The following is a 24,575-nucleotide window of genomic DNA, read 5'->3' on the forward strand; positions in this document are numbered from 1 at the left end:
AGCCTGCTTTTGACATTTAAGTTTATTTCCCATCTTGTTTAGCTTAACCGTATCTAAAGTTTCCTCTTTCAGGATTTCACAGACCTTCTGCAACTTTCTTAATCTCTTCAGTTTGCCTCTTCTTACTCCATTAAAAATAACCAACTTTAGGACGAACTACTTTCCTTTTATTTCCTTTAAAATACACCTCTATACCTTATACCTTCTGTTACTAAAAACATACTGTTCTCTTTCAATTGTAATATGAATTCTTAACTCTCAGAGACCTCAATTTCTAATGGCAGTTAAAAGGAAACAATTAACATACTTTAGATTGACAAATTTATGAATATATTTTGTAACCTCTAGAAGTATTTAATTTGCCCTTGACAGTTTTACAGAGGCTGGGAAGATGTGGGGGCAAGGTATGGCTTGTTGCAAGTCTGTAAGAGAGTCAGAGGTTAGCATGACATCATCAATATACTGGTACAGTTGTATGGTAGAGGGTTTAGCCCAGCCAGTCAAACCCTCAGCCACAAAACCATGGCAAATAGTGGGGCTATGGAAATATCCCATCAGTAGGACAGTGAAGGCCCATTGTTGTCCTTCCCAGGTAAAGGCGAATTGATCTTGACTGGGTAAATATTTTGGACATATCCTGGTCCCATAAAAAGTCATCCAGGCAAGGAGCTGAGGGTTGAGAGTGTCCCCTACTTGAGGTCAATTCAAAGGTACAGACAGGGGCCAGCCTGTCAAGCAGGAATTGGAATTTCTGCTCCAGTTTAAGCTGCTGCCACGGAACTATCAGTACTGTATTGGGTTGGTTATCAATCTTTTTTGGGTCAACCTCGGCCTTTATCAGACCTATCCATAGTTGCCTTCTGGTCACCTTTACTGGGCCATCCTTACTTTCTGCCTGCACACCCACGATTGACTCTCTCTTTCCCCTGGACCCATCAGGCCTCCTGTTTCTGCTTGGCCAGTTCACTTTTGTCCAAATTGGGAACAATCTGTGCTGCCACCTAGATTGTCCTCCACACTAGGGTGGACAGAATGGGCACCAAAATACCATAACAGGCCGGCAGGGTGATCTGGATGATGCAGTCCCGCATACCTGCAGTAAATGGCACATCAAGGCCCTCAAATGGTTCGATGTAAATAGCGTGCCTCATTCCTATCTCCCTAAGGAACACTTACAGGTCTTACATGGATATCTAACACAGTTGGGCCATCGGCAAATTGCCTTCATTTGAACAAGCCCCGCAGCAACCTACCATGAACCAATTCAGCAGAGACACATTGTCTGCATATTGGATTGCCCATATATGTTGGTGCAAAGAGAGTGGGTGGTGACAGAGGCCATATGGGTTAATTCCTCCCCAGACAGTATTATGCTGTCCACACCCATGTCCCAGAGGCGGAGTAGCCACCCTGTGATGGAACTTGGCAGCCAGATCTACCAAGCTGTATATGGCTAGGTGGAGGTGTGTAGATGTTTAAGGGGAGGAGGCAGGTTCCTAGAATCTTGCTGCTCAGGGCATTTCTGTTGTCTTTAGTTTCTAAACGATTACTGTGTAGGCCCGAAACACAAATATGGCTTCCTCTGGGGGGATACTCCTCTATATACTCATCTAACTCAGACTTTCTGTTGTGGGATCCCACTTCTGGGGGTTCCATTCAGACTGTGTAATTACTGCCCATATGTGAGCTCTTGTTAGCTTTCACCCCCAAACCTTCGCAAAGCAGCAGGCTAGGTTCTGCTGCTATTCACTAGTCTATTCTGTCGTCCGAGAATATCCTTGCTATTGGCCTATGTGACTCACAGGTCTCCCAGCCTTACTTCCTCTTCCACATTCTTCACCCTTTCCTCAGCCTGCAATTGTTTAGGGGCAGCCTCATCCAGCGCCTGCAGAAGGGGCCAGCCCACTGCAGCTGCTACAGCCCGCAGCTCTTTCTTTTTAAAGAATACAATTCCTCTACTTTCAGTAAAACCTGTAAGAGGCCCATAGGTGTGTTGGGGGTGTCCTCAACTTAACCAGGGTACTTTCTGGAATACCCTGCCAGCTACACCAATTGTAACACAGGAGCCCAATGCCTGGAACTTGCACCTGGCTTTAGATATTCCAGAAAAACCACCAGGACCAGAGGGGTGAGAAATGCCACTTATTACTCATGATGCAGAGAAGCTTCAGCGGCAGCTGGTCAGAGCTGCAGGAAATGCTGCTGCTGACCAAGAGCAAGCAGAGTTTTTTAATGCACACAAGCAGAGGGAGGGGTAATCTCACTAGGGGAGCAGCCACCTCCTCAGGCGGATGGGAACAAGGTCTGCTGCTTGGTTACAGGAGCAGATAACGTCCATAGGAGCAGGAGAAAACGTCCTTAGGAGTGGGCGCTGCTGAAAGCTCTTTGTGCACTGTCTTCCTTGGCTGCTGGCTGGGCAGCTATCAGTCTCTGAGTATGTGGAGGGGCTGTGCTCTCAGTTAACCCGACACACACACACCCTCAGATCTAGATGTTCTACTTCTAGGAATTTATCCTGTATAAATATTCCCCTTGTGTGAAATCATGTATGTGAAAGGTGGGGTTTTTTTTTTTTGCTTTTTTTTCAGCACTGAGGATTAAATAATTCATGTGAAGCACACAGAATGAAGCTTGGCAATCAATAAGAGCTAGCTGTTGTTGTCAACAGCAAGATTGGAAACAGCCCAACTGTCCATTAATAGTCGATTCATTAAATAAAGTATAATATAGCCATCCGTTGGGATACCAAATATCTGTTAAGAGAAAGAGAAAGCTCTCTGTGTAGTGTAGATTTGGACTGATCTTCAAGTGTAGCGTTAAATGAGAAAAGCAAGGTGCAATGAGGAGTGTGGAGTATGCTGCCATTTGTGTGGAAAAGGGAGATAAAAGAATACATAAACCTATTTTCGTGGATATGGGTAAAATATCTCTGGAAGAATAGCCAGGGCTGCCCCTAAAAAGACAATCTGAGTGGCCGGGGACAGGGGTGGGAGGAGAGTTTCCTCTGGATACACTTTTGTATGTTTTGAATTCTGAACCCTATAAATACCTATTCAACAAATTTTTTAAAGGTCAAATTAAACAACATCCCACTAAGGCCTAATTTGGAAAGGGTACCAGTTATGAAATACAATAAGGAATTTAGAGACAATGTGTGAAAAATCTGTTAATTGCATTTTCCAATTTATGATCCTTTGATAACATTTACAACCTTAAAACTATGGGTAAAATAGAATAATTTCGGTTATCTAAAATAATTTTACATGCAACAGAAACTCATTACAATAAGCAAAATGTTTCTTTAAGATAACTGGCAAATAGGAAAATGTAAATTTTTTTGTTATAAAGGAATATGAGATGATTTGTAAATCTGACTAGAAGTCAAAATTAACCACACAGAGCAAGTGCTAAACTCTTGGTTCTAACTCTAAGGAGAACTTAGTTGTCACAGGTCAGAGTAGAAATTTTACTAGCTTTAAATTTTCTCTTTATAAGTTGAATATGTATACATTTTCCTATGAATTGTGAATAGGCCGACTACCCCTGGTCACCATAAGTGTTTAATCATTTATGAGAGGTTTATTATCCCTGTTCCCATCTCTCACTTATCTCAGCTAAGATGTAAGTGGCCTCCTAAACTTCAACCAGTGGAAATTGGGGAGGAATTAGCACCAGGTCACCAGGGCAATACTGGAGACTGTCAAGAAACTTAATGAAGATAACATGTGCCTTTAATTGATGGTTTTCCAGATACTAACACTTTCTCCTTGCTCCAGCCCATATTGCAAAATGATAAGGTGCGAAAATTCTGGGGATAGATTATATACTAAGTCAATAAAGCTTATAGCAAATTGGATTATAAGGTTGCTTTCCATAAGTCAAGCACACACAAAGTCAAAGAATATTAGCTCCAGACCCTTATCATTTTACTGCTGAGGAAATCATGCCCAGGGTGGTTAAGGGACTTACCAGGGTATTGGTGGCAGGGCTCTGGTCTTCGGACTCAAACTTCCCTATACAGTCATCATCTCCTCTGTGTCTCAATTCAAAAGTCCTGCCTCCCTTGAGTGACGTCAGAAGCATGGCGGAGTGAGGGATGTCCCCGGATCTCTCCCCTTGAAATAACAACAAGCTCAACATCTAAAACTCAACAAATAACACCCAACCTGAACATAAGCATGTCTGAGTGAGTGATCTGCGCATAAGAGTTTCCAGAGGTCAGAACTACAGGAGTCTGAAGGGTAGATTAAAAGGAATAAAGAAGCTGCCTCATGCAGCCAGAGCTCCCTGCAAGAGGAGGAGGGGAAAATTCAAGGCAGGTTCCCTGAACAGCCCTGCCTGAGGAATCAGCAAGTTCTTCGCATTGGTGCCCAAGAATCAGGGCATAAAGTGGAGCGGCAACTAAGTGTGGAAGGGCAACTTAGCAGCCACAATTGTGAAATAGGAGGCTGAGACACAAAGACTAATGACAACCTCCACCCACCAACCCAGAGGGTGCCCTCCTTCCACCCAATATCCTCTCAGACCTAGCACCATGAAGTCCCAGGGGAATCTGAACAAATGGTACCAAAACAAAACCCACTATCAGTACCCTGGGAGCGAGGGCAGCCAATTGTAACTTGAATATTTGATATGCCAGAGAGAGAAAAAGCATTATTAGCCTTAAAGCAGAAATCCAAGAGGCTTGGATGCCATCTACTGGAAATCAAAAGAAAAACACCTTATCAAGAGGCTAAAGAGAGACCTCTCTATACTAAATCTTTCTGGGGGGGCGGAGAAGCAGAATACACTCCCATTAACGCCCAGTCAGAGAAATAGCCATCAAACACCATGAACAACCAGGGTGACAGGGCAGCTCATAAAGAAAGAAAAATCTCCAGAAAATAAGCTTAAATACATAGAAATATGCAATTTAAAGGCCAGAGAATTCAGGACTGCACTTCTGAAAAAACTCGATGAGAGGCAAAATAATTCAGATAAACAATTCCAAGAAATAAGAAAAATATAGGTCAGCAAAATGAGGGGTTTTTTTTAGCAAGAAGACTGAAACCCTAAGAAAGAACCAAATAGAACTTCCAGAGATGAAGATCACACTGAAAGACATGAAGAGTAAAATAGTAGCGTTAGGAAATACAGCTGACCAGATAGAGGAAAGAATCAGTGATACTGAAGACAGAAATCTAGAAATAATTTAGAAGGAAGAAGAAAGAGACTGGAGAATGAAAAACAATAGAAGATAAATACGAGAAATAGCTGACACCATCAGGAAAGGCAACATAAGAATAATGGGTATACCAGAAAAAGAGAAGAAGGGATCAGATAGCATATCCAAACAAATAGTTGATGACAAAAAAAATACATAATTATGAGTAAGAAGACTAGCAGGCAGACAGAAGTAGGATAGGTCAACTCTTACTAAGAACAGGGTGTTATAAGCTTAAACTATAAGAATAGAATTGCTATTGCAAGTTAGAAATAATTGTTCAGCATACATAGGGACAATTTGAGACAACAATAACAGAAAATAGAGGAATCAAAGACCCAAATTCACAAAGGGGAATGGAGATAATGCACACGAAGAAAAAAATGGAATACTGGAATACTGTGTGTGTGTGTGTGTGTGTGTGTGTGTATAAAACTATCCTTTAATTTCATAATAGTGACCACACAAGAAAGATTCAGAACTGATGTACCTAACATAAAACAAAAAGGACCAGAGAGAAAAATCCACAAAACCCAACCAAAAAAAAAAAAAACCCAGAAACACAAGGACAAGGAAGCAATGGAAACACCGAGCTTCCAGAAAGCAAAAGATAAAATGGCTATAGGAAAATCTCATATTTCAATAACCACCCTAAATTTAAATGGACTGAACTCACCAATAAAAAGGCACCGAATTGCAGAATGGATCACAAAGCAAAACTCACCCATATGCTGCCTCCAGGAGACACATCTCAGCTCCAAAGATAAATATAAACTCAAAGTGAATGGGTAGAAAATGATATTTCAAGCAAATGGCATTCAGAGAAAAGTGGGAGTAGTGGTACTAATACCAAATAAAATGGACTTCAAAATAAAAAAGGTAAAGAAAGATACTGAGGGACACTTCATAATAATAAAGGGAATCGTATACCAAGAACACATAACACTTATTAACATCTATGCTCTCAATCAGGGAGCCCCAAAATATATATAGTAATTACTAACAGAACTAAAAAGAGAAACAGACAAAAACACTATTTTATAGGGGATCTAAATTCCTCACTGTCGGATATGGACAGATCATCCAAACAGAAAATCAATAAGGAAATAACATTTTTAAATGAACCATCAGACCAACTGGACATAATTGACATTTACAGAGCCTTCGATCCCAAAACAGCTGCTTATACATTCTTCTATAGTGCACACAGAACATTCTCAAGGATTGACTACATACTGGGACACAGAGATAGTCTCAACAAATATAAGAAGTTTGAAATCATACCAACAATGTTCTATGATCATAATGCTTTGAAGCTGGAAATCAACTGTAAAAAGAAAGTGGGGAGAACCACAAATATATGAAGATTAAACAACATGCTACTATAGAATGACTGGATCAGAAAAGAAATAAAAAGAGAGATCAAGAGATACATAGAAATGAATGATAATGATAATACAACATATCAAAACTTTAGGGACATGGCACGACAAAAGCGGTAATGAGTGGAAAGTTCATATCATTACAGGCCTATCTCAAAAAACAAGAATGAGCCCAAATAAACAACCTAACGCTTCATCTTAAAAAAAGAAAACTAGAAAAGAAGAGCAAATGAAGCCTAAAATCAGCAGAAGGAAGGGGGAAAAATCAAAATTAGGGCAGATTTAAATGAAATTGAGAACAAAAAGACAATAAAAAACAAATACAACGAAGTGCTGGTTCTTTGAGATTAATAAAACTGACAAACCCCTGGCTAGACTCACTACAGAAAAAAGAGAAAGGGCACAAATAAACAAAATCAGGGATGAAAGAAGAGAAATTATGACAGACACTGTAGAAATACAAAGGATCATACAAGAATATTATGACAAAGTATTTAACCCCAAATTTTGTAACCTAGAAGAAATGGACATGTTCTTAGAAAGTTACAACCTTCCTAGATTGAACCAAAAAGAACTGGAAAATCTAAATAGACCAATCAGCAGTATGGAAATTGAAACAATCATCAATAACCTATCAAAAAAGTAAAAGTCCAACACCAGATGGCTTCACCAGTGAATTCTACCAAACATTCAAAGGAGATTTAATATCTATTCTTCTCAAATTCTTCCCAAAAATCGAGGTGGTGGCAATTTTGCCTAACTCATTTTCTGAGACCAATATTACCCTGATACCAAAACCTGGTAAAGATAACAAAAAAGAAAACTACAGACCAATATCTCTAAGGAAAACAGGTGTAAAAATCCTAAATAAGATACTGGTGAACCAAATACAGCAACACATTAAAAAGATTGTATACCAAGATCAAGTTGCCTTCATCCCAGGGGCAAAGACGAGATTTAATATACACAAATCAATTAATGTGACACACCCACGTAAACAAAATAAAGAATAAGAATCATATGATTACATCAATAGATTCAGAAAAAAAGGCTTTGACAAGATACAGCATCCATTTATGATCAAAACACTTAATGAATTGGTATAGAAGGAAAGTACCTTAACATAATAAAGGCTACATATGACAAACCCTCAGCCAACATTATTCTTAATGGTGAAAAACTAAAAACATTCCAACATCAGGAACAAGACAATCCTGTCTGCTATCACCACTGTTATTCAATATAATATTGGAGGTCCTAGCTAGTACAATCAGGCAAGAGAAAGAAATAAAAGGCACTCAAATTGGAAATGAAGAAGTCAAACCATCACAATTTGCAGATGAAATGATTCTCTATATAGAAAACCCTAGATTCCACGAGGACCCTAGAAATAATAAATACAGGATTTTTAGGATGCAAAATCAATGTTCAAAAATCCATAGCATCTATGGCCATGCTACCCTGAACAAGCCCAAGCCCATCTGATCTCAGAAGCTAAGCAGGGTTGGGCCTGGTTAATACTTGGATGGGAGACCACCTAGGAAGACCAGGTACTGTAGGCATAAAAAATAAAGAAAATAAGGGATTGTAAGCTGACAAAGTCCTTGCCATCTGTGAGGCCAACCAAGGGTTGCCTCGCCTAAAAAAAAAAAAATCCATAGCATTCCTCTACTCTAAAAATGGATTGTCAGAAAAAGAAATGAAAAAAAAATTCCTTTTGTAACTGCAATAAAAAGAATAATATACCTAGGAATAAACCTAATGAAATATGTGAAGGACCTACATAATGGAAACTATAAGACTCTATTTAAAAAAAATGAAAAAGACATAAAGAAATAGAAAGATATTCCGTGCCCTTGGATTGGAAGAATCAACATAGTTAAAATGACCTTAATACCTAAAGCATTATACAGATTCAATGCAACCCCCGTCAAACTCCCATCAGCATTTTTTAAAGAAATAGAATAAAAAATCATCAGATTTGTATGGAAGCACAAAAAAAACCCTGAATCTTCAAAGCTATCCTGAGGAAAAAGAACAAGGTTGAAGGCATCACTCTGCCTGACTTCATATTATTCTACAAAGTGACAATAATCAAAATGGCATGGTGTTGGCAGAAAAAGAGACAGACCAGTGGAACAGAATTGAGAGTCCAGAATTAAGCCTCTGTTTATATTAGCAAATAATTTTCGAAAAAGGAGCCAAAAACATACAATGGAGAAAGGAAAGCTTCTTCAATAAATGGTGCAGGGAAAACTGGAAAGCCACCTGCAAAAGAATGAAACTAGACTGTTGTCTATCACCACACTCCGAAATTAACTCAAAGTGTATTAAGGACCTGAATATAAGACCCAAAACTAAATTGCTTAGAATAAAACATAGATACTAAACTTATGGACCTAGGACTTAAAGAGGATGTTATAAATTTGACCCCAAAGGAAGAAAAGCAAAAATAAATGAATGGGACTACATCGAACTAAAAAGCTTCTGTAGAGCAAAAGAAATCGTCAACAAGGCAAAAAGACAACTGCATGAATGGTAAAATATATTTGCAAGCAGCCTCGGATAAGGGCCTAATACCCAAAATATACAAAGAACTCATACAACTCAATATCAACAGAAAAACAATCTATTTAAATAATGGGCAGAGGACCTGAACAGACACTTCTCCCAACAAGACGTACAAATGGCTAACAAACATGTGAAAGGATGCTCAACTTCACTAGCTATTAGGAAAAGGAAAATCATAATCACAGTGACATACCATCTCACACCTGTTAGTATGGCTATTATCAATAGGACATATAATAACAAGTTTGGAGAGCATGCGGAGTAAAAGGAACCCTCATACAGTGATGGTGGGACTGCAAATTTATACAGCCACTATGGAAAACAGTATGGAGTTTCCTCAAAAAAGTAATAATTGATCTCCCATATGATCCAGCAATCCCTCTGCTGGGTATTTACCCAAAAAACTTGAAAACATTTATCTGAAAAGATATATGCACCCCAGTGATCATAGCAGCATTATTCACAGTGTCCGGGACATGGAAGCAACTGAAGTGCCCTACGATACAGATGATTAGGTAAAGAAGCTGTGGTACATATATACAATGGAATACAAGAAGAGATGAAATACTGCCACGTGCGACAACATAGATGGACCTTGAGATAATCATACTAAGCAAAATAAGCCAGACAGAAAAAGTTGAAAACCAGATGATATCACTTATATGTGGGATATAAACCTAAAAGGAACAAATGAACAGGATAAACAAACAGAGACTCAGGGACATGGACAACAGACTAGAGGTTACCAGAGGGGAGGGGCAACGGGGGAGGTAGATGGGATAAAGTAGGTCAAATATATGGTGACAGAAAGAAGTCTAACTATGGGCAGTGAACACACAATGCAATGTATAAATGAGTTACTATTGAATTGTATACCTGAAACTTAATGGATTTTGTTAATCAATGTCAGCCCAATAAAAAATAAAAAATAAAAATAAAAAGTCCTGCCTCCCTCATGCTGACTGCCACACATGCCCTCATCTCTCAAAAATTTCCCTGCTTTTCCAAGAAGTTCTCAAAGGATGATCCAAAATTAAAGTCTTGATACATGAGTTTCTTTTTCAGTTTTATAAAGAAAAAACTGAGATACAAGTCTACTTACTAAGTTGTATATAGTTTATTTTCCTGATTATGAAAGAATAACTATGGCTGTCAGTAACTATTCATTAGGGCATTAATAACCAAGGTTTATCTTATTCTTCCTCTCTGGACCCCAAAATTTTCCTCATTCTTCAAAGCCTAGCTCAGCCCCTCCTCCACCTTGAAGTTTTCCTCTATTACCCTGATCTGCATGGATCTCACTAATTTGTTATTTTTTAATGTACTTACTGTATGGATTGACTACTTTGACATTTGTGTATATCCCCAGACCTTGAGCATAATGCCATAGTTTTCCTGTGGGTTCTTTTTTCCCTTTTTGCACCCTTCATAGGTACTTAGTTTTAGATACTTAGCAGTTACTGAGCTTATCACTTAACCTACTAATAATTGTCTCCTCCATCAAGAAACACTGCCCTTCCCCATAGAAGCAAAGGGATCCAATTAGAGGAACAATAAATCTACGGTGGCTACTTGCCATGGGTTAGGGTAAGAGGAGAACATACAATAGCATTTACAGCTGCCTCTCCTGCCTCCCTTCTTCCCTATCTTCCTCCCATCTCCTCTGGCTCCTCAGTGCCCAAGTGGGCTATCAGTGTTTAGAAATCCGAGTCTCCAACATACCCCCATACCCCTGACCTTAACAGGGAGACAGTATGGCTGGGAGCTGGTGCTACAGGAAACTACCTTGTCTTCCTTGTCCTTTTCCTTCATACATAAGGAACATAAATGCAATCCTGAAATTTGAAAGAAAATCTTATGTGCATACACCACCTTGTGACCAGTTTGCAAATTACTCTTCCACCAAAAAAAAAAAAAGCCTAAACACACTAAAATCCTCACACACACCTTCTACCATCAGTCCAGGGAGACTAGTACCCCAAAGTGTGGTTATTTTCTGCTTCCCTCACTTTGGATTGACCAGAGAAAGGAAAAGATGAGACTGAGGTAAACAGGGGAGTTTCAATGTCTTCTACCACCATGGATTCTAAACTTGGAGACTGTTAAGACCATTTTAAAAGCACATTGTCATTTGCCCACACACCTTTTCATGAGAAGGAGGCTGCAAGAAAAATCAAATGAAGTTGGTCTTAAGTGCTTCAAAGTTTGAAACAGTTAATGATTCAAATACAGACTTCCCCAGAAACTAGTGACCTATCTGCTTGGTTTCAGAGCACCAGCCATTTACTACCTGTCTGGGGCTCTATAGTGTTTACTCCGTTCGCATTCCTAGCTCCACCTCCAGGCCAACTCCCTGTTATCTGGGCACAGTGGCTATCTCCTTCCTCCATATGTGGAGTCCTTGCCAATGACCGAGTAAATATGAAATAGTTAAGAGCCTAAGTTATTTGGTTTTACTCTCACTAGTATTAAAACCTCTCTTTCCTTCCCATTTTATAAACTCAGCTCTCTCCCTCTTTGAATCTCCAGTATTGTCTATTAGGATTTTTAATGGCTGATATGTTCCTAAAGTCAACTATTTCACAAGCGATGTTATAATGTTCACTTTATATTTTTAAACAGTTCAATGCTCAATATTAGGCAGTTTTGTTTTTATACATTTTCTAGGGTTTTTTTTTGGTATAATTTGATATCTTACTAATGGGACTGACTGATATAAATTATATGTAGTGACAGGCTATTACATATTCAAGATGTAAAAGGTGAGTAGTATATGCATTAAGCATTTTTAAAAAATAAGTATGCACTCCAGGAATGTCTTTTTTAAAACATTTTAAAAATCACTGCATTCTCTATGCTGTGCTCACCACCCCTGTGACCATCTATCAACTACTAATTTGTACTTCTCCCAGCCTCCCAACCCCCACCAAACGTCACCAGATTGTCCTTTATATTTGTGTGTTTTTGATTAGTTTGTTCTTTTTGTTCCTTAGATTCTGCATATAACTGAAATCATATAGTATTTATCTTTCTCTAACTTATTTCACTCAGCATAATAACCTTTAGGGCCATCCATGTCGTTGCGAATGGTAGAATTTAATTTTTTTAATGGCTGAGTAATAGTCCATTGTATATATGAACCATAACTTCTTAATCCAATCGTCTGTTGATGGACATGTGGTTGCTTCCATATCTTGGCTATTGTAAACTGTGCCGCCATGAACATAGGGGTGCATAGATATTTATGAATTATTGTTTTGGTTTTCTTTGGATAATTACCCAGAAGTGCAATTGCCAGGTCAAAAGTTAGATCCACTCTTAATTTTTTTGAGAAACCTCCAGACTGTTTTCCATAGTGGTTGTACAAATTTGCAATCCCACCAACAGTGTATGAGGGTTCCCTTTTCTCCATATCCTCGCCAACACTTGTTCTTTGATTCATTGATGATAGCCATTCTGACAAGTGTGAGGTGATATTTCATTGTGGTTTTAATTTACATTTCTTTTAAGCTAGTTATTCCAAACCGTTGTTTTATAATATCCCAATAAGTCCTCAGTTATTTCAAGATGTGTAATTCTTAAAGCAGAATCCATGTTAATTCATTATATGAAATATATATGTTGCTACATACTGCATTCTCAGAAGTTTTAGGATCACAAATTCAACAAAATTCCCTGAGCACTTATTATATACCAGGTACTGTGCTAAGGAATACGGAGAAAAGATGAAAACATTGTCTCAGCTCTCCAAAAACTCCACCTAGCAGGAAGAAGATAGACACAGTAGTTACGATATGATGTGACAAGTGTTAAATTGATAGTAGATACAAAATGCTCTGGGAGCATAAAGTGAGGTCTGCCTTAAATAGGAGTTTTCAGTAGGAGTGGAGGGAGGGGTGGGGTGAATTCCAGGAAGAATATATATGTAGAGGCAGGAAAGGGACTCTTAAAATGAGCTTTGGCGTTTCATATGGTTTTAAAAAAACAGCATGTATGAGGGACTCGCTTCTGGATGCCAACATTTCTTGATACATGGTACAGGACCACTAGGACCAACTTCACCCGAGAACTTGTTAAAAATGCAAATTTGTGGGTCCCACCCTAGACCTACTGAATCAGAAATTCTGGAGTTGGGACCCTCTAGATGATTCTAATGCATATTACACTTTGAGAACCATGGCTGCAGGAAATTGGAAACCTCTGAAGGATTTTAAGCAGGAAACTGACCAGCTAAGATCTGAAGTAGGAAACCAGCTGACATTGACCAGTCAAGCAGAGGACCTGGCTCCAGAGTAGTTATAGTGAAAAAATAACTGTTAAATGACTGTGGCATAGAGAGATGATGAGGGCCTAGACTAAGGCAGTATGAATGGAGAGTAAACATATTTTTGAGATGTTTTGCAGGTAGCCCAGGTTCAATCAAGTGACTAAACTATGTCAATACAAAGGTGTGACTGAAATAGTTTTTATATAAAAGCACATCGTACTTTTGTTGAATGTAGCAACTGCTAGATGTTCTAAGAAAGAAATGGTCCACATTTATAGACCCTATAATAATTTAAGGTTAAGAGCAATTTCTATCTGTTCCCATAGTATCAAGAGCAAAGGATGTCCTGGCTTATACTTGAGTCTTCTGATATGCTTCGCATTTCTACTTCTCACTGTAAGTTAGTAAACTAGCATTCACATATTAACATAGAAATATTTTGTGAGTTTGGAGTGTGAATAAATCCCCAAGATCAATGGATAATTCCTGGATGAGCTGGCAAAATTAAACTCAAACTCTGAAAAGCTAAAAAAAGACATTGGTTCCCGTGATCTAACCAAGGTACTGCCAAGGTGAGACCCTGCTAGAGCCACCTTTTTATTCTAACTTGACTCTGATCACATAGCCCACTTAATTCAGGAAAAAGCTGAAATGAGTGAAAGAACTGGACTTGATACTATGCGTGAAGCTCAAGTGGAACTGTTATTCCTAATTGTGGAGGCAAGATTTAGCTGAGGCAATCTTCAGTTTCCTGATGGAGAGAATGGTGGGGGGGACAGATGGGGAGAAGGAGAAGAGGAAGGGAGGAAGGAGGGAGGGAGAGGGAGAGGGAGAGGTTTAGAGGTCAACCTATACAGCTAATTTAACAATGAGAATTTTGCAGAGTCTAATTTCTATTTCTGTTAGGACTCTAGATACCTCTTGTTACTGCACATTTTTTTTAGTCGATACCAATATCTTGGCTTATTTGACCAACTTATTTTGGCCAAGAATAGTTTCTAATCAAAAAACACTATTTCAGGGAATTTGAGAACTATAAAAGACCCTGGAGATTAAAACAAAACTTTCATATTACAGATGAGGAAATGGAGGGCCTTAAAGAGTAAATCACTTAATCTGTTTACTGTAGGGCAAAATTCTTCAGAATACTAGAAGGTGGCAAAACAAGATTAAGAGCAACAAGGATAATCTGCTCCTTTAAGTTTTAAACAAGATTTTTAATTCCTCTATTTTCCATCTTAAACTTTTTAAAAAACAGAGAAAGAATAGCAAATTTCTTACTTTGTTGGGTTATTAGGGGATGGGGAAAGTTTTCTTGTAGTTTCTTAATTGTTGTTTTCAGAAATTGGAGTTAAATATAAAAGCCCCATGGGAAAAAAAATTAATATTTGGGAAGAAAATGTGCGTGAACAATTTAAAGGGAGACACATGCATTATTTGATAAGCTATTTGTTCTATTTTCTATTTTGCCTATAAAGGGGTAACTTTATACTAAATAACATCCATTATATTTGATTATATATTACATGTAAAGGGAATCTATCATAATCATCTGTCACAGATTTGAAAAAATTCATATTTTCAAATATCCTGGTATTTGAGTAAATCTCTTATTTTGAGAGTTCTAGAAATGCTTCACAAACTAGTTTCAACTTGCATCCTATTTAGCTATGCAGAAGTGAACAACTTGAAAGGCACATTTCACCCGTTTCCTGTTTTCCAAACTTCCCACTACTTTATACCAAATATACTGTAATCTAAAAAGGTGGTGTCCACTTCCTATTAAATATCCTGTATATAGGCAGAGATTTCCCAGCACTTAGAGGAGCCGTCAAGATTTTCATCATCAAGAATTTATTAAACCCCATGTATTATTTGCCTGAAAAAGACTTCTCCCTTTCAGTCTGGAATTCAAATTAAGAACGCAATGCATTCTGAAAAAACAGGACTGCTTTTTAAGCAAGACCAAAGGACCCAATTTTTCAAGTTTGCGTCGACCTCTTATTTCCCTGAAAGGTCAAAAATCCGGGAGTGTTTTCATTTAATATTTGCCCTCTCGCTCCCTGACGTGAGAGGTCTCTCTTTAAGTCTACTCTGGCAGAAATGCTACTACAGTCCAGAGAGGATAGATTCACTTACTTTACTCAGGGGAAACCACAGAACAGATTAAAGGCCAGAGTGCAAGAGGGAGTCTCAAACAGTCCGTCCTAGGACTTCAACTGCACCTGATTGGGCCAGTCCCAGTCTTTCCAGCCCACGTCCACACACCGGCCGGCTCCGTGTGAAACCGGTCATGTGAGCCTGTTTACAACCGAGCAGCTGGTGCAACCATCAAGATCCATGCAGAGGTCCAGGAAAGGGGAAACATACAGGCCACATACCCCTACACCGCCCCCTCACATTTTACATTCCAAGAATGCATTCGCTCTCCCTCCCTGACTCACCACCCCTTTCATCTCCCTCCAGCCATCCCGGGACCCCTGCCTCCATCCCCGCGAATTTCCTTCCAGTTGCTCGCTGAGGGGACCGGCTGGGCTGGAGGAAGGAGGAAGGGCGAGGACGGTGTCACCCCAAATAGGGAGTCAAGCTCCCTCCCCCAGCCCTCCTCAAAACATCCGCCTAAGAGTTGTCCCCAGAGTCGCATCCCCGGGGCAACTGAACTCTGCCAGGCAGGCACCGGGAGGATTCCGAGTCTTTAGCCTCCGCCCGGACACGAGAGACACACACACACACGGGCCAGCCAGACCCGGGGCTGGGATATACAGGCAGCAGGGCAACTGACAGTCAGGGATGGGGCAGAAAGAACCCCATCTGATTCCTTCTCCCCACCTCCCACCCGAATCCCGGCGCCGCTGTCAGTCACCGAGCCAAGCTCGGGGTTTGGGGACTGCTCGCTCCTTCTGGAGGGTCTCTCGGCAACATAACTTCCACGTTTTCCCAAGTCGGAGGAAGTGAGTGACGGGACGGTTGGGGACTCTCACCTCGACACGCCAGCTCTTTGCGAAAGCAGCTGCGACTGCTCCCCCGGCTCTTTGTCAGCGTCTCTAGGCTGCACTGCCTGCTGGGATACCGGAGGACTCAAAGGCCACCTCTCTCCGCCCTCGAGAATGAGCTGCAGTTGGAGGGTGGGTGGGAAAAGGGATAGGAGGTGGAGCCCGGGGCGGGGCTTGGGGCGGGGTTCCCTTACCGCCACCTTGCCTGTCTGGTTTCTTCCTTCTGTCTCTGATCTGCTCCTCCCCTCCCCACTCCTCCCCTTCCGTCCCAGCCCGCTGGGTCTTGAGGAGACTGGAGACTTACAAAGATGCCATCTCCCTTTGCACTTGTTAGACAACCACCCTTGACTCCTCCCCTTTCTTACTCCCCTACACACTCACATCCAGTGAGTACCCAAGGCTAGTTGATACTACCTCTGAGTACTCCATTCCTCAGTGCTACAGGCTCTGTTTAGGCCCCATTACTTTTTGCTTGGATAGTCTCTCCACTCTTGCCTTTGTCTATACCATCTTCCAGGCAGCAACCAGAGGGATTTCTCTAAGATGTATAAAACCTTTCAATGTCTCAGCAGTACCTGCAACTCCTTACCATGGTGTATAAGGCCCTCTGTTTTTTTTTTTTTGATCCTTTTCTAATGCGCCCAATACTCTAGCCCAATATATTGGCCATCCATTAAGACAACGGGGCCTCAAGACAACTCAGCCTGCGCTGGCTGCCCCAAATCCCCCCACCCTTAAAAGGAGGCTGCACAGTCAGTAACAATCATAGGCCCCTGGGAGTATCATTAAACATAGAATTTTCAAAATTAAATTTTAACGATGTTCAGAAAAGAAGAGTAATATGCAGCTGCCGCAGGTCTCCTCCCCATAAGTATAAGGCCCAAAGAATTCTCCCTAGTTGCCCACCTGAGTAATGGGCTGCCAGAAAATATCCCTTGGGCTCAGGCTTCTGATGCCTTTCCTCAGATTACCTCAATTTATATTGCTCTTCTCTGTCTTTAGAATACTTACTTATTTTTCAAGGCCACTTCAGCTGCGGCCAGTCAGAGCCACACGAAAAGGCTGCAGCTGATCGAGAGCAAGCAGTTTTTTTTAATGCACACAAACAGAAGGAGGGGTTATCTAATGGAGGTAGCAGCCGCCTTTTCAGGCAGTTGAGAGCAAGATGAGCTGTTTGGTTGCAGGTCCAGATAAAGTCCATGGGAGCAGCAGAAAACGTTCTTGGGAGTGGGCACTGCTGAAAGCTCCTTGTGCACTGCCTTCCTTGGCCACTGGCCCGGCAGCTATCAGTCTCCTGAGTATGTGGAGGGGCTATGTTCTGAACTAACCCTACAGCCATCCATATGTCTTCTTTGGAGAAATGTCTCTTCATGTCCTCTGTCCATTTTTGGACTAGATTTTTTTTTTTTAGTTATAGGAGTTCCTTATATATTTTGGATATCAACCCCTTATCAGATTTACGAATATATTATCCCATTCAATTGGTTATGGTGTTGGGAAAACTGGACAGGTACATGCAAAAAAAATGAAACTGCACCACCTTTCTTATGCCATATATAAAAATAAACTCAAAATGGATTAAAGACTTAAATGTAAGGCCTGAAATCATAAAACCGTTAGAAGAAAATACAGGTAAGAAACTATTTGACATCAGTCTAAATAATCTTTTTGGATATGCCCCCTTGAGCAAGGCAAACAAAAGCAAAAACAAACAAATAGGACTTCCATGATGGCTATTAACTCCTGCTCCATCACCACAGAACATCGCTTATTCTGCTTTGCAATTCTTCCTGACTTAGGTAATCACTACTATTGTATATATCTTCCTTTCTCTCCTACCTAGACTATGAATTCCTCAAAGCTGACCTACAGCTGCCAGCACCAATGCCTGATCCAGAAAATATATCAGTAAAATTGGATGAAATGAAATCCTTCAACTCCATAGCATCCAAAACCATAAGTAGGCCCAGAAAGGATCCTGGGCAAGACCTCATACAACAACCACCATTCCTTCACTAGGTCATCTCCATCTGTACCCAGTCATGTGTCATTTTGCAAACACAAACTGGTTAAGCAGCACAGCATTGCAAAAGGACGAAAGCTTGTACTTCCCTTGCAGGTCAGACTGGTTTGTGGTATAGTATATGGTTGTGGAAAATTTAACTAGTACAGTTCACATGAGAATACAGTGTAGAAAAATTTCCTGCTGCCATATAAAATAATTGAGTTTCCAATGCAGACATATCTCCTACCTTTGGGAGGTTTTGGACTCCTATTTGCTTCAGGCTAACTTTGGGTACCATACCCTTTAGACCTTGTATTCTTTTTTATAAGGCATTTTATTACAAAAGTAGGCATCTTGCTTTGTGTTGTTCTTATATCATTTAATGCATATTTATTTTCTCTCCAATTATATTACAAGCTACACTCTGGCAGGGTTTCCTCATACCTAAAATGGGGACAAGAATCCCTGGCCTACTCAGTCTTTCAGGTTGATAAATGTTCTAATGTGATAATATTTATAGCATATGTGATAATGTAACTATAGGATGCTCTTCAAATGTAAGATCTATTTGATTTTACACTTTTAAAAAATCTTTATATTCTACTATATTAGGTATGTATGTTTGAGATTACACATTAGGAATCAAAGCCTTTATTGCAAATTCCTGGACATAATGCTTTAAATTGCAGTTTCCCAAACTTGCCAGAAGAATCACCAGGAGCCTTTGTAAAAAACACATTCCCAGACCCTACCCCAGACACACTGAATAAAAATTTCCAGGTAAACTTCTGCTCCAACAAATCTAAAGTGTGGGTTTGTCCATGCCACCAACTAATTCTCTCATACCAGTTGGGTGTCCTATGATTCAACTCAATTTCAATGATATCCACCCAAAGATAACATCATATCTCACAGGTAAAGTATTACATCACACAAGACTACCCTCCACTTCAGATGCCAATTGCATCTGTGCTGTACTATTGAAATGCTGGTCACAAATGAAAGGTTCCCACAACCCCCTCCTTAGGTTCAATTCCACACATTTCTTGGTCAACACATGTGAAAATGTTATTTAACGTATTATCCTGGGGACCAGCAGAATGACAGAGGTGCTTACATTTATAGAGCCATGGACCATGTAAGTGGTGGGGAAAGGAATGCCGCCCAATCGCCAGTTATTTTGGGTACAAACCCCGTTGATGACCTGTGGGACCGTGAAATTATAACTCTCTAATAGGCAGAAAAGGAAAACAAACATTACTACTTACTGTTTCTCTGCACGCTAACCTCTTAAATCTACAGTGCTGCCAAATCCTCTGCTATCTCACGTATGACTGGGAATAGTTAAGTATCCCGACAGTTAGAAAAAAGGTGGGCTTATAGGACAGCACTCAAGCAACTCTGTGTCATTTCTAGTTTAGGTGATTTTTCCAGAACATGCGAAAGAGGAATCAATCTCAACAGTGATGTCGATTGTATTTCATCTCTCTCCATTCGAAGGGGTAAGCCTTTGTCCTTCATGTCTAGTCGTCCGTAAGGCTGTACGCGGACCTAGAGGTCCATTACCTGCATTGTGCATCTGATAATGTTTTTATTCCCCCAAATAATGGAAACATATTCGGATGGTCCTCAGATTGGCTTACAGGGTAGCACTCCATTGTGATGTCAAAGGTCATTGAACCAGCTCTGCCTCATTGTAATTATGGTTATTTCTCCAGAATGTCTGTAAGAGGTGGGAAAATGCTGAGCTTAGTTCATGGGTGGGTTGGCTTGATATGCAGTAGTAAACGAAATGGACTTCGAATAGTGTAAACCTCATTAACTTACAGTTCGACATGTAATTAGTCAAAGTCTTTCTTAAATCAGACAGAACATTTGGGTTAATAAAATCAAGTTGCATGGTTCACAGGGTACTTAAAATAATTAAAAGTGGCTAATTATGAAGTTCAAATTGAAGGTGCTGGCATTCTGCCTCCCTGGATGGGTAGAAAGAATAATTGTGTTAAGTATATTCACCATTTGGTTTAAACATAGATTCTGCTGTGGAAAACAATCTGGAGGTTTCTCAAAAAATTAAAAATGGATATACTTTTTGACCCAGCAATTGCACTTCTGGGTAATTATCTAAAGAAAATCAAAACAATAATTCGTAAGGGTCTATGCACCCCTATGTTCATGGCGGCACAATTTACAATAGCCAAGATATGGAAGCAACCACATGCCCATCAACAGATGATTGGATAAAGAAGTATAGTTCATATATACAATGGAATATTACTCAGCCATTAAAAATGAAAGCCTAACATTCACAAGGACATGGATGGACCTAGAGGTTATTATGCTGAGTGAAATAAGTCAGAGAAAGACAAATACCATAATATTTCACTTATATGCAGACTCTAAGGAAGAAAAATAACAAACTAATTAAAAACAGACTCACAAATACAGAGGTTAGCCTGGGAGAGGGAAGGGGTGCTGGGAGCTTGGAGAAAGAGGGGAAAGGTTAAAGAAGTACAAATTATTACTTCATAGATGGTCACGGGGTTGGGGAGCATGGCATAGGAAATGAAGTTAGCATTTATGTAATGGCTAGGTGAAGAGCCAGAGAAGAAAAAGAACAATCAGCGGGATCATTTTATAAACTGTATAAATGTCAAACCAATGTACTGTATATTTGAAACTAATAATTTTTAAAAAAAAATTAAGTGTAAAAATATTTATAAAAACATAGATTTTGCCAAGGTGGTTTCAGAAGTATTCAGAAGGAGTTTACATAATGCAGAAAGTCTAGCTTATTCCCTACCATCTGTATTCCACCTGGAGCTAGAGGTAGGTGGAGTGGGCGGGGACCTGCTGGGGTATCCTTGGAACAACGTCGGTAAGTAACCACCTACTGCCCTCAGGGAAAGTGTCCCTGTAGTGTTCTTCCTTCTGCCAGAATGGCTCTGTTTGGGAGTGTTCCTTGGACTACACTAGTTGCATCATCTCCAGTCATCTTTCGTGCTGAAATGTCTTGGAGAGTATATATCTTTGCAGAAATTAATCATGAACATCTCAGCAAGACTCTGTATAGGCACGAAGGAATGGCATATTTAAGAGATAAAGGAAGTTCTTTCTCATTACTTTGCAAGCTCACTCCTTTGCTATTGCCATTCTTGGTTTGCTTTCCTCACCTCATTGTAGCAATCTACTCAGTACTCAACCATGAAGACATAACTCAGAGGGAGGGAGAACTATAAACCTCACATAAGGGAAGATGAATATAAAAAGGACAAAGAGAAATTGAACCCTTTTTTTTTGGTGGATGGGGCCCATAATGACTCGAAAACTTTAATGTCACTAAACCTTTAATCATGACACAAAAATGCACAAAAAGGTAATATGGCAGCAAAGTGGCCTTTAGGTGGTTTAGTGTCCCGGGGCCTTGTGTCTCAGGAGTAACCTGGTAGAATATAATCATGAAATGCCTCACTCTTCGCTTAAGCCCCGTGACCTAAGTGTACACCTGTACACAGAGGCAGCCCTAGGGCAGAGATGGAGTCTGGAAGGAGATTCTAAATGGACCCTTTGTGAGTGTCCCTGGTGTCCACTGAATCCTGGAGGGTGCCAAAGGAGAAGCCTGAGAAAATGATTACCAGAGATCTTGAGTGTACTGAAGCTTCCTCCAGTAGCTTTTGCAGGTGTCTGATGACATGTCTGTTTCTACAGGTTTTGAGACATTGCTGTGTCTTCCATCATGGGAGTACTTAGGTAGTGTTTCAAGTAGTTCTGAGCAGTAATGAGTCTAAAATGAAAAGTAACACATCTAAAGGGACCAGGTATGGAAAGGATAGAGATCAATCAAAATACAGCCTCTATGAAGTTTAAGACATACATACTCTACAAACAAGCCATTCCAATAAGGATGTTGAGTGCAGCAAGTTTTTTTAATGTGTGTATGATAAGGACCTCTGCTAAGCTGTGTAGCACCTTCGTCTAATAAAAGGTGCCCCCTTCTGGTGAAAGCAACCTCGTGTGTACACCTATTTTTCAAAATTGGTTTATCTATCTTCTTATTGATTGGCAGTTCTCTATACATTTTCTTTTCTTTTTTTTCTTTTCTTTCTTTTTTTTTAGGGGAGGCAACCCTTGATTGACCTCACAGATTGCAAGGAACTTGTCAGCTTACAATCCCTTATTTTTTTATTTTTTATACCTAAATCACCTGGTCTTCCTAGGTGTTCTCTCATCCAAGTACTAACCAGGCCTGACCCTGCGTAGCTTCCGATATCAGACGAGATCGGGCACGTTCAGGGTGACATGGCTGTAGACACTGTTATGTTTTTTGTTTGTTTGTTTTGTTTTGTTTTGTACAATAAGTTTTGCTCTCTGGTGATATAAATCATCCAGCTTTATATGTCTTCAGTGCTGATTAAGTTATTGTAGGTCCTTTGGCTTCCATATAAATTTTAGAGTCACTGGTCAATTTCTCTCGTTAGTGTTTTTTATTCTGTTTAAGAAATCTTCGCCTAACCCAATATTATGAAGATACCCTGCTGTATTTTCTTCTAAAAACTGTTTGGTTTTTATTGGAATTACATTGATCCTAAAATATAAATTTGGAGAGAATATATGTTGCAACAATTTTTGAGTTTTTCAATTCATTAACATCTCGTATGCTTCCATTTATCTTGTTATTTAATTTAGGTCAGTAATACTTTTTTAGTTTCTAGTGTTGAAGTGTTGCAAATATTTTATAGATTTATTCCTTGATATTTGATCATTTATAACACTCTTTTAAAGTGTACAAGTCAGTAGTTTTTAGTATATTCACAGAATTGTACAACCATTACCACTACCTAATCTTAGGACATTTTCATCACCCCAAAATGAAACCCGGTGCCTCCTCATTCTTCCCTCCCTCAGCTCCACCAACTACTAATTGACTTTCTACATCTACACATTTGCCCATTCTAAACATTTCATATAAATGGATTCATATAATATGTGGTTTTCTGTGACTGGCTTCTTTCACTCATCGTTATGTTTCTAGGTTCATCCATATTGTATCATGTGTCGGTACTACATTCCTTTTTATGGTTGAATAATATTCCATGTATGGATATACCACTTTTGTCTGCTCACTCATAAGTTGCTGGAATTTTGAGCCGTTTCCACTTTTTGGCAATTATGAATAATGTTGTTATAAAATTCACGTACAAGTCTTTGTGAGGAGGTATATCTTCGGTTACCTTGGGGATATACCCAGGAGTGGAATTGCTGGGTGAGTGGTATGATAAGTCTATTCTGTAAAGAAACATTGGAGGAACTGCCAGACCGTTTTCCACAGTAGTTGCACCATTTTAAAAGCAATGTATGAGGGCCCTAACTTCTCCACACCCTCACCAACAGTCGTTATTGAGTTTCTTAATTTTATATATTGATCTTCTATTCAGCAAACTTACAAAATTCCTTTCTTATATATAATTGTAGATGTGTTTGGATTTTGCATGTACACAATCATACCTTCAAATAATGGCTCTTCGTTTCCAATCGTAACATCTTCTTTCATTTTATTTGCTAGTTGTACTGCCTAAGTAAGACCTCTAAGACATGAATAAAACTGGTGATAGTCTAGGTTCTTCAATTCTGTCTAGTTTGTGACCTCAGAGGAAAGCATTTGATATTTAACCACTAAATATTATCTTAATTGTAGTTTTCTTGCGGACATACTTTATCATTTGAATGAACTTATTGTCAAATGATTCAGAAAAATTATATATGCATAGTGATATAGATGTATATGTACATATGTTTATATATTTGTGTATAATTATGTGTACAATTCAGGAAATATGCATATGCATATTTTATAGGTAGATAAATACATAGAAATAGAAAATGTTGTAAAGGATTATGGAAGTTGCTTTGACTATTTCTGCAACTTTTCTGAAATTTAAAATTTTACCTACATTTAAAAGAGGACAAAGGGAAATGTATGTACACGTGTATATGTATTTTCCTACTGATAATACGTATTTTATTTCCAATTTTCAGTTACTACAAACAGGGCTGCTGCTTATGTCCCTTTTGGTTATTCACTTCTGAAGTGCCTCTTACCAAGTGCTGAGGCCACAATCCTCCTGACTCAGCCCACCAAGGCAAACAATGGGAC

At 39.5% G+C, this 24,575-nt stretch overlaps 1 protein-coding gene and 2 pseudogenes across 2 annotated transcripts in view; 1 reads left to right on the forward strand and 2 right to left on the reverse strand.

Moving 5' to 3' along the window:
- The window catches only part of MOSPD1 (motile sperm domain containing 1), a 35,095-nt gene extending 18,565 nt beyond the window's left edge, over positions 1-16,530 (reverse strand). The window contains exons 1-2 of one of the 2 annotated variants that reach the window (XM_016123575.2): positions 16,405-16,530; positions 3,970-4,115 (exon numbers count right to left, since the gene is read on the reverse strand). The gene's annotated coding sequence lies outside the window, so the exon portion shown is untranslated. The remainder of the gene's footprint in view (positions 1-3,969; positions 4,116-16,404) is intronic. The other variant, XM_016123577.2, reaches the window with a different exon arrangement.
- Positions 8,029-8,147, forward strand: LOC118608508 (annotated as a pseudogene).
- A 6,083-nt stretch (positions 16,531-22,613) lies between the features above and the next one.
- Positions 22,614-22,732, reverse strand: LOC118608053 (annotated as a pseudogene).
- Between the last annotated feature and the right edge of the window lie 1,843 nt (positions 22,733-24,575).

The sequence above is a fragment of the Rousettus aegyptiacus genome, unplaced genomic scaffold (assembly GCF_014176215.1).
Source record: "Rousettus aegyptiacus isolate mRouAeg1 unplaced genomic scaffold, mRouAeg1.p scaffold_m13_p_9, whole genome shotgun sequence".
NCBI lineage: Eukaryota > Metazoa > Chordata > Mammalia > Chiroptera > Pteropodidae > Rousettus > Rousettus aegyptiacus.